The sequence below is a fragment of the Schistosoma mansoni genome, chromosome W, assembly GCF_000237925.1.
Source record: "Schistosoma mansoni strain Puerto Rico chromosome W, complete genome".
In the NCBI taxonomy this organism is placed as follows: domain Eukaryota; kingdom Metazoa; phylum Platyhelminthes; class Trematoda; order Strigeidida; family Schistosomatidae; genus Schistosoma; species Schistosoma mansoni.
This window is the reverse complement of record NC_031502.1, coordinates 46,532,369-46,547,621: the sequence shown is the minus strand read 5'-3', so window position 1 is coordinate 46,547,621 and position 15,253 is coordinate 46,532,369.

Sequence of the window (15,253 nt, the reverse complement as noted above, 5' to 3'; positions counted from 1 at the left end):
GTTCTCTAATCCGAAATCCCTAACGTAAAGCTTCAACAATGAATGCTTAATCCTTACCCTGAATCCCTAACTGTAACCAGGAATATAAAGAATTCTAAAAACTTACTTGTGTCTATATGAAGGGTTGAGGAGAAAGATTGTCTGAATCTATGCAAATTTATATTTTATTGTTTTCTTGACTTATATACAGGACAACCTGTAGCAAATAGAGATGAACCCATTATCGATACAAACTCTGTAAACACTTTGTAATGCTGTAGTGGATTATCTTCTAGATAATTCATTAGGCTTCTCTTATCAATCGCCCTGATAACCATTATTAAATAAATCCTAGCGGTATATATATATAATATTGGAAAGCGAATGATTTATTGAGTGATTTAAGCAACTAACATATAACCTAAAGAGAGAATAATATATGTGCATGAGCTGTCACATATGATCAAGCATACAGAAATGGTAATTATACTAAGATATACAAATTGTTACTGTTCGAATAACACTATTTGTTAAATAACTTAATTGAAGGGACTAGCAAAACTCACCGTATCCAAACATAAGTGTAGGAAAGGTGTTATAATACTATTGTTTCCTTTTTTCAGACTTCATTTACAAAGCTGTTGCATGATGAGCTATTAAGTGTACAGAATTTGTGGTTGTTGTTTTAGATTCGTTTGCATACTAGAAAGACAGATTCCAATCTTCTCTCAATGATTTTATGCTAAAATGTATGTTCTATTGGTTTATATTCAAAGGCATCTTTAAGCTATTTTGAAACAATAAGTAGAAAGAAATAATGCGAATCAATACAACAACAGTGTGTCGAAGCTGTGATTTATATATGATGAAAAATGAAGCGTCGATTAATAGTAGAGCAATAAAAGAACTCATTACATAATAAATTTTACTTATTAAATTAAATATTACAAACACAGAATGTCAGCAGGAATTCGGATACTGAAGCCAACTAAAGTTGATGATGTGCTCAACTAGATGAAAATGTTCTTTTACAGTAAAATGATAAGACTGAATAAACAGAATTTACTCATTCAATGTTTTAGGGATCAAACAGAAATATAATTTTTCGTGAGATAATTATAGTGAATGTGTATAAATATTTCGACTCAACTATTACTAGATATCGAATAAGAACTACGTTAGTGAAGAAACAATATTTTTTCAATAATTAATCCTAAATAAAATGCGCGTAGTTTCTGAAGTCCATGAACAATAAAAAAGATTTTTGTACTTCGTTTTTCAATTAAAAATCACCTCTTGTTAGATGTATGTTACAGAAAGCTAAAGTATTTCTATTATCTTCATAACAAAACGTATTTAGCAAACCTTGTTTTAAAAATAATAATCTTGATGAAACTCTAGTGTCGGTTAGTATGTTAAACCCACATAACTTATTCTAGCTTATGGATAGGTCAATTTATCCATTCTTCGTGAGTCACATTTTTGACCTTGTTAATTAGTCACTTATCAACCATGACTGTTTTTATATGAGCCTATGTTTGTGTACATTTTATCCTACTCATCAAATGTCTGTAGCTCGTTTCTGTGTGACTATAAATATTGATTAACTGTTGATTAAATTGAGTTGGCTTACATGTCTTCTCTACTACGCGTCGTTTCGCTTCGCTTCTCTAATCTGCTTCGTTCTTCCTACTTTGTTTCATCTCCCTGATTGCCTGTTCAAATCACTGAATGCATGAAGTATACATACTCGAAATCCATTCTCATTTTTGGTTTACTTAATCCCGTTATTCACTAACACAGATTAAGTCGATAATTACATACGAGGATAGCCAACATATGTATTTCAATAACAATCAATCATACGATCTAACTGAATTCAGATCTCGGATCACTAAAAAATAATATTATTTATATTGAGAAACTTACGACATTTGTGTCAAGTAACTGGAGACAGAAAATTGCATTACTGTTAATTAAACATTTTATTCAGATTTTCATTAGTTTTACATACATTTATACTACTTAATTAATCAAATAATTCATTTTATCAGCATATTCAAGAAAATAACCATCAGTAGTATATATATATATATATATATATATATATATATATATATATAAAGTAAATCAAATTCTCTAGTATTTACTCAAAGTGAAAATCAGTCCAATATTTGATACTTCTGTAGAGGATTAATTCCTCTATATCTGACTCCAATAAATAAATAATATCTCGATAACTGAATATTTAATGCAGGCTAAATCTCTTAGTATTATGGGTATACTCGAGATTATTTAAGGCCTGAACACCAGTTATATAGTTTATTGTTGAAGTTGGGTAAAATCCGCAAGCTTACAGATAGCAAGCACACAGGGAAAACAAACGAGTGTGTATGTGTCAATAAGTGTTAAAAATCCATATATATTTATGAGTGTTAATGGGTTGGGGATAAATTATTGATTGTCTTTGCTTATAACTAATGAGAGAATAGATTAAAGAATGATGTGCAGACACATGCGCTCAATCAGACTCACACATAAATTTACAAAGTGAATTAAATGTTAAGATTACAGAGAGCACACAAATAATACAATAGTTGAATGGGCTTGCTACACTTCATCTTAATAATAAGTATAATTTTATATTACTCAAATAACTTTTATGCATCCATAACCAAAAATTAATCAAGTTTCCGGCTTATTTACTATATCATCTAGATATTCTGATAATTTTAAACATAAAATAATTCAACCTTTATTATTATTATTGATGCTTATTTAACTGTAAGATTATTTCTTGTTTCTGAGAGAAAAAGAAGAATCTAAGTATCGTATTTCATTATTTCAGTGACAATAAGAAACTTCTATTAGTTATTATGGATTTTGGATGGGAATAATTAAGGTTATATATGTTTTGTTTTATAACAAATAAATAAGAATGAAATTCAAATAACCAGGTTTAAATGGTAGATTTTATTAATTTAGTTTATAGCAACATCAAGATTGAATAGATTGAGTAGAGTACAATAAAAAATATTTTTGTTACAATAATTAACCCATCAAACAATTCGATTCTCATCAACTTACTTTACTTACGCTTATTATCTCTAGTGAAGGAGCATAGGCCGCCCACCAGTATTCTCCATCCAACCCTATCCCAAGCAATCCTTTCTAGTTCTTTCCAGTTAACATTCATCCTTTTCATATCTGCTTCTATTTCCCGGCGTATTATGTTCTTTGGCCTTCCTCTTTTCCGCTTCCCTTCACCATTCCAAGTTAGGGATTGCCCCTTGATGCAGTTTGGTGATTTCCTTAATGTATGTCCTATCCACTTCCAACGTCTTTTCCTAATTTCCTGTTCAGCTGAAAACTGGTTTATCCTCTCCCATAAAACGCTGTTGCTGATAGTATCCGGTCAGTGAATGTTGAGTATTTTGCGTAGACAACAGTTTATAAATACTTGTACCTTCGATAAATATAATCAGGCAGATTGAAGATAAGACACTAACTCATAAAGAAAACCATGTTGAAAATTGAAAGATATCAGCAACTTCAATAAAGTATGAAAGTTCAAGTAGTTGAATTACATCTCAGTAATATATATGTACCACAATTCGAAATTAACGTGTCCTTTTGATCTCTATATTGTTTAATGCTTTATTTCTGAACACTGGTGAATCTCAAATCAGAGTAAAACAGTTTTACAGTGTTTCTATTGAAAAATTCAAACAAATAAAATTTTTCTTAATCACTATTCGACAATCGATCTCATTTAACTAAAAACAAAAACAAAAGCGTAGAAAGCGCTAATTAACTTTTCTTCCTCAAATGATTTCATAATATGTTGTTGAATAAATCATTACAATGTTTGACATCACTTTGTCAACATTACTAATGAAATTTTATTGAATAAGAAACATATTCAAAAATCAATCATTATTTTGAGTACAAAAAAACATTTTTTTCTAAACAATACTATATATTTTATATAGTTGAAATCACGAGTCCATTAAAGGTAGACCACCATGGTAAACCTGGAAGCACTGGACGGCCGTTTCGTCCTAAGGTGCTTCCTGAGTAGCGCGCATCCATGATTTCGCCTCGCGAGATTCGAACCCAGGACCTATCAGTCTCGAGCGTGAGCGCTTAATCATTAGACCACTGAGTCGGAATCCGACGGTGTTAATGTCTAACTTCAACCAATCCACGAAACTGAGCAACCATTCACCATTGTCTTACTATGTATTCTAAATACTGTGTTCTTTTTTCTCAACTGTGAATCAATAATTTAAATATACAAATTACCCACTGTCTGTCACTAACTTTATTCATTGATCTGATGACATATTGCATGTTCTTTAGTGTTAATTCCAATTATCCTGAATGTCGTTCGAAAGTTTGTTGTTAACTTGTTTATGAACAATTTGATTTGATTTTTTATACTATAAGTACAATAACGGAGACAATGATTATGTCATTTATTTCTCTTATGGATATATATACGTTTTTCTTTGTTATCAGTATTAAAGCTTATGAAGAACAAAATATTGTCTGAGGCTAATCATTGAAATCAATAATTTAATTAATAAATCCGAGAACTTTGTTTCAGTAAAAATTTATGCTTATTATGAATCGAAAATTGACATTCAAAAAAACGGGTTTTTTTTTAACTTATTTACTTACGTCTATTACATTTCGTGGAGGAGCAAACACCATAAACTTGGATTTTCTATCGAACTCTGTCCTGAGCAAAAAACGTTTACTTGTATTATTTTCATCGATAATGTGAGCGAAGTAATCTATCGATAACCAAATAAACTCAAAAATATATCCAAGTGGTTCGTTATTATATAATTTTTTGGATCACTAACTTCATTAATAATGAACAGGGATTTATAAAACTGTAAATTTAAAAAAAAGATAATGACAATACGTGAGGCACAAATCATTAGCAGGAACGTTCTATTACTTCGAACTGGATGGTTATCAAGAAGATGGTAATTTTCAAACGGTATCTACATGATTCCAAATCACGATAAAGGTTATTATTTCACTGACGTCCAATAGATATATGCATAGAAATGTAGATTAATGAAGAACATAATGAATTTCACCTGGAAGTTTTATTTTTCAAACGGTGATATTCCCTTTGTAGAGCATTATGAATATATTTCGTCTTTTATTGAAAAAACTGAATATTTATCATACAAATACATACTTTTGTACCCAATCGCTTTCGTATACCTTATCAGGTTTCATGAATATCACATAGGTTTTTTGCGTTTTTGTAATTTCTGCTTTCAGAATGAATGATAAAACAAAGACTAAATTTGTCTACGAAATAATATTTTTGAGTAAAATATATCGGATAATGGTGGTAACCAGTTATCCATCAAGATTCACTAAACACCGTCTCATATATCTTGCAATTCAGAGACTTGAGATGCGGTCAAACAGGGCTCACAATTAATGGCAGTTACTTTGATTTTATTTTATATAACCCCTCGTGAACAGTAAAAGGTATGGTCAAATTCAATGAAATTTACTTTTCTCCTATGTTGAAATTAATCTATCGGTATGAATGATTTTGTTACTTTGGAAGAACACATGCGATATACTGTTCTTCTCATGAAATATTTACAACTGAAAGATTTCATTTCCTTTCAGGGGAATATTAGACATTTGTAAACTAAATGGGATATTGCTAATATATTTTTAAAAATTAAATATTATAAATTTCCTTTAGTAAAAATGATTATCGATACTGATTAAGTTGCATAGGTAATATAATCGAATATCCACATACTCAGTCTCTTACCCTCCAATGAAAATATTAAATAAAATCATAATTAACCTTAAGTGAATTGTAATGATTCTGTGCAAATTCAAAGGTAATTCATCATTTAACAATCAAATGTCTGAGCTAATATAACATGTATATATTTGTTTTTAGCATTGAAAATGAAAACATGTCATAGATTTAATTCTGAAATAAATTAAGTTAAACAATTCAATCACTTTATATTACTTACCTACTTACGCCTGTTACTCCCACTGGAGCATAGGCCGCTGACTGGCATTCTCCAAACCACTCTCTCCTGGGCCATCCTTTCTAGTTCTATCCAATTTTTGTTCATTCTCCTCATGTCTGTCTCCATTTCTCGGCGTAATGTGATCTTTGGTATTCCTCTTTTCCTTTTGCCTTCAGGATTCCAAGTGATGGCTTGCCTTGTGACGCAGTTAAGTGCTTTCCTCAATGTGTGTCCTATCCTCTTCCAGCGATTCTTCCTGACTTCTTCCACTGGAATCTGGTTTGTTCTCTCTCACAGTAGGTTGTTGCTGATAGTGTCTGGCCAACGGATCCAATCATTTTACATTAATAATTTTTTTTATCTATTATCAGTTATTCCTTAAATAATCTAAAATTTATATCCAGTCAAAGGAACACAAAGTTACTTAACATTAAATCAAACCATACAATTCTATACAGTTTTAATCATTAATATTGCAAATTAGATTTACTTCCTCCATAAAATAACTATTCAGCATTTTATAAATATTTCAATATGTTGACGGTGAAACCCCTTTTATAACATGGAAAGCATCCTTAAAGTTTGTCACTATACGCTATGATTACCAAATAAAATTTCATTCTATTCATGTGTGCATTTAAATGGACTGTTCTCATTTACATATATCATTGCGTCGTATGACATCAGTTTGTTAGAAGAAAAAAAGGAAAACATAGTCTAAATATCATTTCTCATTCTCCTCGATTTACCATAGTAGTAATATACACAAAATGAAATTTCAAAACGCCGACATATTTTGATATATATGGAAATTAAACTTTGAAAATTGTGATAGTAGCAAATCTCTTTATTTTCAATTAAAACAAGTTATGCTTGTTAATCGATAAGAATAGAAAATCATTTCAGCTGAATAAATAAATTTCCTACTCTTCTAACCTGTTTATCTATACATGGTATAGATGTAAATCTATTAATTGGAATAATGAAATCTATATATATACATATTTATTAAAAACGTTTTCGTGTCTACAAATAAGTGATTATTGCCTATACATGGTATGATCGCTATTTGATTATCTCAGAATACGGTATACAACTGCGACACTCGAACTTATAGAACCCTACAGTCGCAAATCAGAAGACAGAAGACTGGAGAAGTGTTTGTTGGGTAAGAATCAAACTGTACAGAAAATCATGGGTATTTATAAATATTAGCGTTTGTTATACCAACATTACAATTCAGCCAATCCGCAAAAGAGGGATATTATGCTACTGTCCAGTAGTAACATGCCACGTTGATATTCTGGACAGATCCATCACGTTTTGATTTGATGGAAACTCTTCGGCTCCTTTAGGGGCTCTGGAGGCCATCCCAACAATACAAAATCTGGAAAAATTTTTATTTTCATTTCAACAAATATATTCTGCAATGAAGTGAACAAAACACAAAAGATGCAGAACTGATTCAGTTATAAAATGATTTGTTTTTTTGAAAGAAACTTTGAAATAATTAAAAATAACTTATTATATCAAATATGTGCAACAATGAATATAATAACTGACATAACTAATAGTGTAACATACATGTCTTTAATTAAATTAAACTAAATGTTAAATAACAGTTGACATCTTCAACGAGCACTAGATTTTCATGAGATATTTGATGCTAAACTTTCTTTTGGGGATATTAGTTTACTAAAATTAGTGATATCAGTTTAACTTCAACGTAAGTTTGATTAAATTTAGTTGTCATTTAATCATGCAAATTTTATACTACTGACAAATTGTAGAATGAAATGTAATTCACATTTCAGGGGATGTAGATGTCAATCATGATGTTTCTTATAACACTAAGCACTTTGTTATATATATATATATATATATATATATATAACATCTTTGTTCCCTCAGGATACTGGAGCCCATGTGCACCATTGGTTTGGAATCAGGGTTTTCCAACTGGCCTGGTTGGACGCGTCGTGTCCAACAACCCGGTTAGAGCGCCAGACATTCGCTCTTCGTCCTCTCAGTTTCGTAAACAACACCCCCGCCAGGAGAAGAAAGTGAGTAGTGCTTCCCTAGCGAAGGCTATATACGCGTGACCATGTGAGAGCATTTCGAGAGGTAGAGCTGACTCTTCCCACTCTCGGCCGTACTAAAGTGTTATGAATTTTAAAATATAAAGAAGGCCGTATGCTTATTTGTTGTGGTCTTAAGTCCGGCTTTTTATCACGTTTATTATCCACCAATCGAAATACGACTTTTCCCATCTTAACACTGTGCCAAATCAATGACGTTCAACTGATGTGAGCAGTCTAGCTTCCTTATTGGTCCCTTGTCCGCCTAGGCCATCCAATCGAGTCCAGAACACCAATAGCAATTTCTGCTATGCGAATCATTTATTTCTAGCATACTCGGTTTATATACCAGACAGACAGACCGTAACACATCATGAAAATAGAAAATAATATTTGAACAAGATCAAGCCAAGTGTGGCCGTGAACGTGGGATACAATAATCAATAAAGTGATTATAATTTAGGGACAGTAATTCGTATAATAATAATTTATATGTCAAAATGAAGTTTATAATAAGATGAATATATATAGATTAAATCTAATCACTCAATAGTTAAACAATAAAAATATATGTAGAATAATCGTCCATTAATAGGTCCTGGAAGTTACCCGTATTTATTTTTTCACTAGGATATAACACAGGGCATTTGGAGGCATCATGTAATTGGAAAATGGTATTTTTGGACTGACTAGTTTTGTACTCCTTCAATGTCTGCCCTTTATTTGTTTCAACTAAATCATTAGTTTTGGTGAAATGTGAATAGAAAGTCATTTGGTTGATTTAAAAATATCAATATATACTTCAAAAATGTTATATCGTGACAAGAATTATGAATGGGACCTTTTTAAAACTATTTATGGACCAATACGATACATATATTTCCATTGTGTAATTGTTAAGTTACTAAACTATGCATATTCATGTTCCTCTCATTATAAGCTTTATTTTGACCAATGGACTATTATTATACAATTTACTGTTCTTGAGTTATTTCCAGTATATTAATTACAGTCTCCCACACTCACAGTCACCTTTGGGCTAGATCTCGTACAAATGTTATTGTCTATTTTATGGTTTGATGTGGTCTGTTTTGTTTGTATATAAACGCAATATCTTTGGAATACACGATTCACATTGTGTAGCAAATATTGGTGTTCTGGACTTAACAGGCAGTACTCGGCGGGAAGCAAGGACCGATAACAACTTGAGACTGCTCTTAGGGATTTTACTCGTCATTGGTCGAACCGATAATTCACTGTTCTCTGATTGACAGTACCATTGACTTTTATATTAATAAGGCACAAGTCCACAAGTTATTAAAAAAACTGATTTTAAAATACTTGCTTCAAAAGACAACAAACAATAATTTTCTAGGAGTAAATTAAAAGTGACTATAAAAATTTATTACAAAAATCCTAATCAAATTTGAGGGAAATAAAAGTAGAAATTTTCACTAAGATTTAACTTCACACAATCGCTCAGTCAGGTGGTTATCATGACTCAGTAGCTAAGTAGATAACGCGATGGAGTTTGAAGCGAGGGTACTGGGTTCGAGTCCCAGAGTGGACATCAACTCTGAGATGCAGGTATGCGATACAGCTGACGAGTCCCAAATAGAACGAAACACACGTCCTTGATTCCACTGCTGGCCACTATCCATTTTTGCTTATAAAAGTGGAAATTTTTGTTAAAACATTCAACAAATTATCAGTGCATTCATGATTTGTCCAAAAGTCAATTCATAAAATATAACACATAATGAAAGATGAAACAAAGCGAAAACGAAAAATTCACTTCGTATTTATCTTTGCTGTCAACCAAGTTGACTAAATTAACAAAAAATCTATGCAAAACTAACATTTACTTTTCTAAAAGAAACCATTTCACTTTGATTTTACTGCTTCATTGTTGAGTTAGTCTTTTACATCTGTTGAAATATTTTTTTTCTCAAGCCTAGACGATAATATGCTCATGATTTTATGAATCAATATTTACAGTATGCGGTTTTCGCTTTAAGTTTAACAAAATGTTTATTCAAGGTAAAAAGAGATGGCAACTAAAATTATTCATAGCTGAGCATTTTTCAGTAATATAATTAATGGACGAGACTTTAATTTACGAACGAGACAATCAGAAGCGTTTGAAGGGTTTCAAGGTCACGGCGCCGATTTCAGTATCTCATGCTCATGTACAACGGTTCACAGAAGATTTTAGAGAAGAAGTAACGATTAACCGGCTTCAATAACTGGGACTACTTAGAGATTATTTTGTTTGTAATTTCGGTAATCAAATGACTTGTATACCTTGTGCAGACTACCATGATGTTGTCCTTCGATGTAATATAGGTTGAAGGAAAACGTTTGCTAAAATAGGAACCCTTTTCTCTCGATCCAGATAGAGACTAAGGCATATTACAATAATCGCCGCGAACAGTATAGTCAAAGCATCAGTAACATTGGCTGTAATAATCACAGATGTTACTGAAGCTTAAGTTGTTCAGAGGTACGTGTATTGTAGGGATGTATGCGTAATGAAAATGACAAACTTACACAACCGGAGTACACGCAAACAATATTGAAGCAATGTGGTCGAAGCTGAGAGAGTTTTTGCGAGCTTATCATGGCTCCAGAGACCGAGTATCATGGAGCCATATGGGTGAGTCCCTCCACCTCACCTTCACTAATTGGTTAATATTTCTCAAGGTCACATTAGATTCTTTCAAAGGTCGTCCATAAATTATAGTCCCGCCGATTAATGTTCAAAAGGGCTTGGTGATGTTGAAAGTTCCTAATATTATCCCCGGTTTACATTGAAAGGATGTATGTAGACTATGAATAAACTTACTATTTTTTGTAAGAAGCTTTTTTATGTTTACATAATGTCATTTATTTATCTGATGTGGCATGTATTCATATATTTATAATGCTTCATGATTTTGTGATTTCAGAAAACAGTAACCAGCATGATGTTCAATAGTTTAAACGTCCTTTTTATCATCGTTAAACAAGAATTAGAGAAATTGAGATCGAAAGTTGTTAGTGAGTGCAGATGTATAAAATAATCATGAGAAAACGAAATATATATTATAGTGTTGTAAAGATTTTTGAATAATACAATTTTCATAACGAATTAGGATTAATTAGACAACTACCGGAAACCAGAAACTATGAGACATATTCTATATATATATTGTCCTAATAGAGGATTTTTCCGAGTGTATCTTCATGACTTGATCCGAAATCGAACCCAAAACCTACACGAGTCGTTAGGAGCTAAACGAGTGAACCATTGATTAACGGGTCAGTGATCTAAGGGTTAAGTGCTCTCAACAAGACCTGAAAGTTCTGGGTCTGTTCTTTAATAAGGTCATCGGTGTTCAGAGCCAAGAAGTCCTACAGTAGGTTGAAACAGGTATTCAGCAGTTTCTGGATAACAGTGGTTGTCTATCTAAGGACTGTACGTAATGCAAACCAAAGAAGATGGGATGATTTAGAGAACTTTCAAAAGATCATTAATTTGAAAATGTATTAAAATAATAATGTGTCACATAAGATACTGATATAAAAATTATGTTTAAAAGTAATATTAGCAATGAGTACTTACCTTTCTCTTTCAATTACGAACATTTTCTGCAGTTTTGCTCATGTGAAACGTTTCATTCCATGATATATTCTTAGCATGAATTCCATTTTATCGGCCCCTCGTTTTCAAAATGATAATGGTAAATGAAAAAATATATGAGCAGCCTCTCTGTGATGTGTTCTTCGTAATTGCGAATGAGTATATATGGTTAAACAAACATTTATTGCTCTTAAGCAACTGTAAGAGAGTGTGACGTATTTTAATATTTGAACAATTTGAAAATAGCTCCCACGGATGATTGAGAAGACAATTTAGTTAGACAATAGATGAGAATTGATCAAAACCATAAATTAATCTACCGTAAAATAGCAATTGAATCGTGAAAGTAAAATAAATAATGATTAAATTATCAGAATTATGTTTCTGAAATAGGAATTTCTATATTATCTTCAAAAGTTAAACAAGAATAAAAACCTAATGAATGCAAGAGAAAACACTTTCGTAAAGTCCTACAACTACCGAAGAATGAATTCATATCATTTTTGATGAATTAACTCAGCTTTTAATAAAATCTATAAACGCCCTGGTACGGCCGAGAGTGGGAAGAGTCCGCTCGTCCTCTCGAAATGCTCTCACATGGCCACGCGTATATAGCCTATGACAGGGAAGTGCTACTCACTGCCTTCTCCTGGCGGAGGGCTTGTTTACGAATTTGAGAGGACGAAGAGCGAATGTCTGGCGGTTTAAGCGGGTTAGTGGACACGGAAAGTTCACCTAGGGGAGTTGGACAGGCCAACTTATCCATTCTACTTGAGTCACGCCTTGACCTTGATAATTATTCATTCACTTATCAACGTTGACTGTTTTTATGTAAGCGTATGTGTGTTCATTTCCTATCTTACTCGCCATATATCTGTATCTTATTTTTGTTCAGCTATAAATATCTGTTGGCGCTTGATTGAATGGAGTTGGCACATATACCTTCTCCATCGCGCGTTATTTCGTTTTGCTTCGTTCCTTTTATCGTCTGCCTGGATCAATGATTGTACAAAATATAATTATCCAAAATCCTTTTCTCGTGTTTGACTTATTTTAATTCCGTTATTCATTATTAAATGTTGTGTTTTTTTTTAAAAATTGTTGAAACTAATCAGTTTGTCAGATAATAATGAAATACAAAGTTGTATCTTCATTTATGAATTGCTTTATCAGTCAAACCTATACTTATTGTCATTAATTGTTTCATCATATCACTTTCTTATGTTTTTTTTTTGTCGCTTATTCCATCAGATGTATTTAATATCTTTCTTACCAGATGTAATACAATGAACATATTCATTTGCAAGTTTCTTGTCAATAAAACTCACTAGATTATATTTTAAGTAACGCTGTTTTAGTTAAGTGAGATATATATATGTTAAGAAATGATGGATTTAAGAAGTAAGACAAAAATTTGGGATACTTTGAACTATTCATCCGTGAACTGGTTATCTGCTTGTAATCAACCTTCACATTATACTTCATGGGAGTTCTGATAAGATATTAGTGAATGATCTTACGGTAAGTTCTTCATACATAGAATAGTGAATGAAATTAGTCCAAACATTGTTTTACTAAAATGTAACATATGCTATTGAATGTTAGCGTATATTGATTTTGCTAAACGCTAGAGTTCGAGGAGTCTATGTTGTTCTATCTGAAATCCATTATTAGGATATAATTGGTCTCTAGTGATAATATTCACACTATGACATTATTTTCGCTGCCCTTTGAATGATATACTACCATTTAGCTGACTATAAAAATCAATAGAAGCTTAAAGGGTTCACATATATAAAATAACAACATTATAGAACTAATTAAATATTTTCTATATTTAATATGTTATAACCATAATTATTCAAATATAGGACAGAACATGCAAGTGGAAACATGCATGTTTGTTTTGAAAAGTAATATGGAGGAAAAAGAACATATTCAAGGAAAATAATTATGCTTATTTAAACCTTGTTAACCTAATTATCTTTATGAATTAATTACATTAACAATTTTTTTTATTTAAACTAATTTTGTAATTTTTTACTCATTATATTTATATAAAACAATGTTATACTATTGACAAATCAGATATTAGAGGGGGAATTAGTGTAGATTTTAGTAATTTTATATAGTTAAAATCATGAGTCAATTGAAGCTAGACCATCATGGAAAACCTGGGAGCACTGGACGGTCGTTTCATCCTATTGTGGAACTCCTCAGTAGTGCGCATTCACGATCCCGCCTTATGAGATTCAAACCCAGGACCTATCAATGGTCCAGTGGTTAAGCGCTCGCACGCGAGACTGATATGTCCTGGGTTCGAATCTCGTGAGGTGTGATCGTGTATGCACATTACTGAGGAGTCCCACAATAGGATGAAACGACCGTCCAGTGCTTCCAGGTTTTCCTTGGTGGTCTAGCTGCAATTGACTCATGATTTCAACGATATAAAATCAGATATTATTGTGTTCCTTAGAAAAAGATTTTCAATTAAATGAAATATTAATAAATAGATTGTATGCAATTCTAGTAAAACCTAAATTAATAAAACTGAATTCTAAAAAATTAAATTGGTTGATGATAATGATAATAATCATAATAATAACCATAATACGAAAATGAAAATTATTCAACGAAGAAACTTAAACGAAAGATACAATTTGAACTTATAACTTATTTCAGTAATACATTTTAAGGAATAACATTTTTCAAAACATTGATATTCACTTCCACATTATGAAACATATACCTATCTAACAAAAATACAATTATGGTGTCACGTTTTCACAGGATGATTAGTTTCTCTTTGTAGTGATAGGTACTGAATTCAAATGTCATTAGGGAGATTTACACCGAATGCTGTATTAGTTAATTATTTTTCTAATTCGTGTAAGGTTTCATAATTACTTGTTATTAAATCTCTTTTGCACCATATTATACTTGTGTAATGTAGTTTTTACTCAAACCAGGTAAGATAATACTGTTTAGAAATGCTATGTATTTGTACTAAACTATGTTCTATACGATTCCTATGTCATGTATAGAAGGAGATTTTGTGGAGATTTTAATAATTTAATAATATAATTCATGAGTCAATTAAAGCTAGACCACCAGTGCTTCCAAGTTTCCCATGGTGGTCTAGCTTTAATTGACTCATGAAGTCAACTATTAAGTATATTATATTCATTTTGAAAATGTGTGATCGGTTTCAGAAACCATAAATAATGGTTTATACAGCTCCATATCAATTACAAATAATAATCTTAAAACTGAAAATGAATCCTATATTACAGTTCAAAAATTTTATTAAAATTTTTTAAATTAAGAAATCATGTTATAAGCAAGAGATGTCTTCATAGATGGTTGAGAAGAAACTATATTTAATACACACCTAAGTCAGTAAGATATTCTACTCTTGATTCTGAAAATATAATGAAATACAACAAACTGTCGATACTGATCAGAACAATCTAAGGTTTTCTAGCATTCAAAGATGAGAAAATATAAATATAGTTTCAGGATTTACATATGTTTTCTACTTT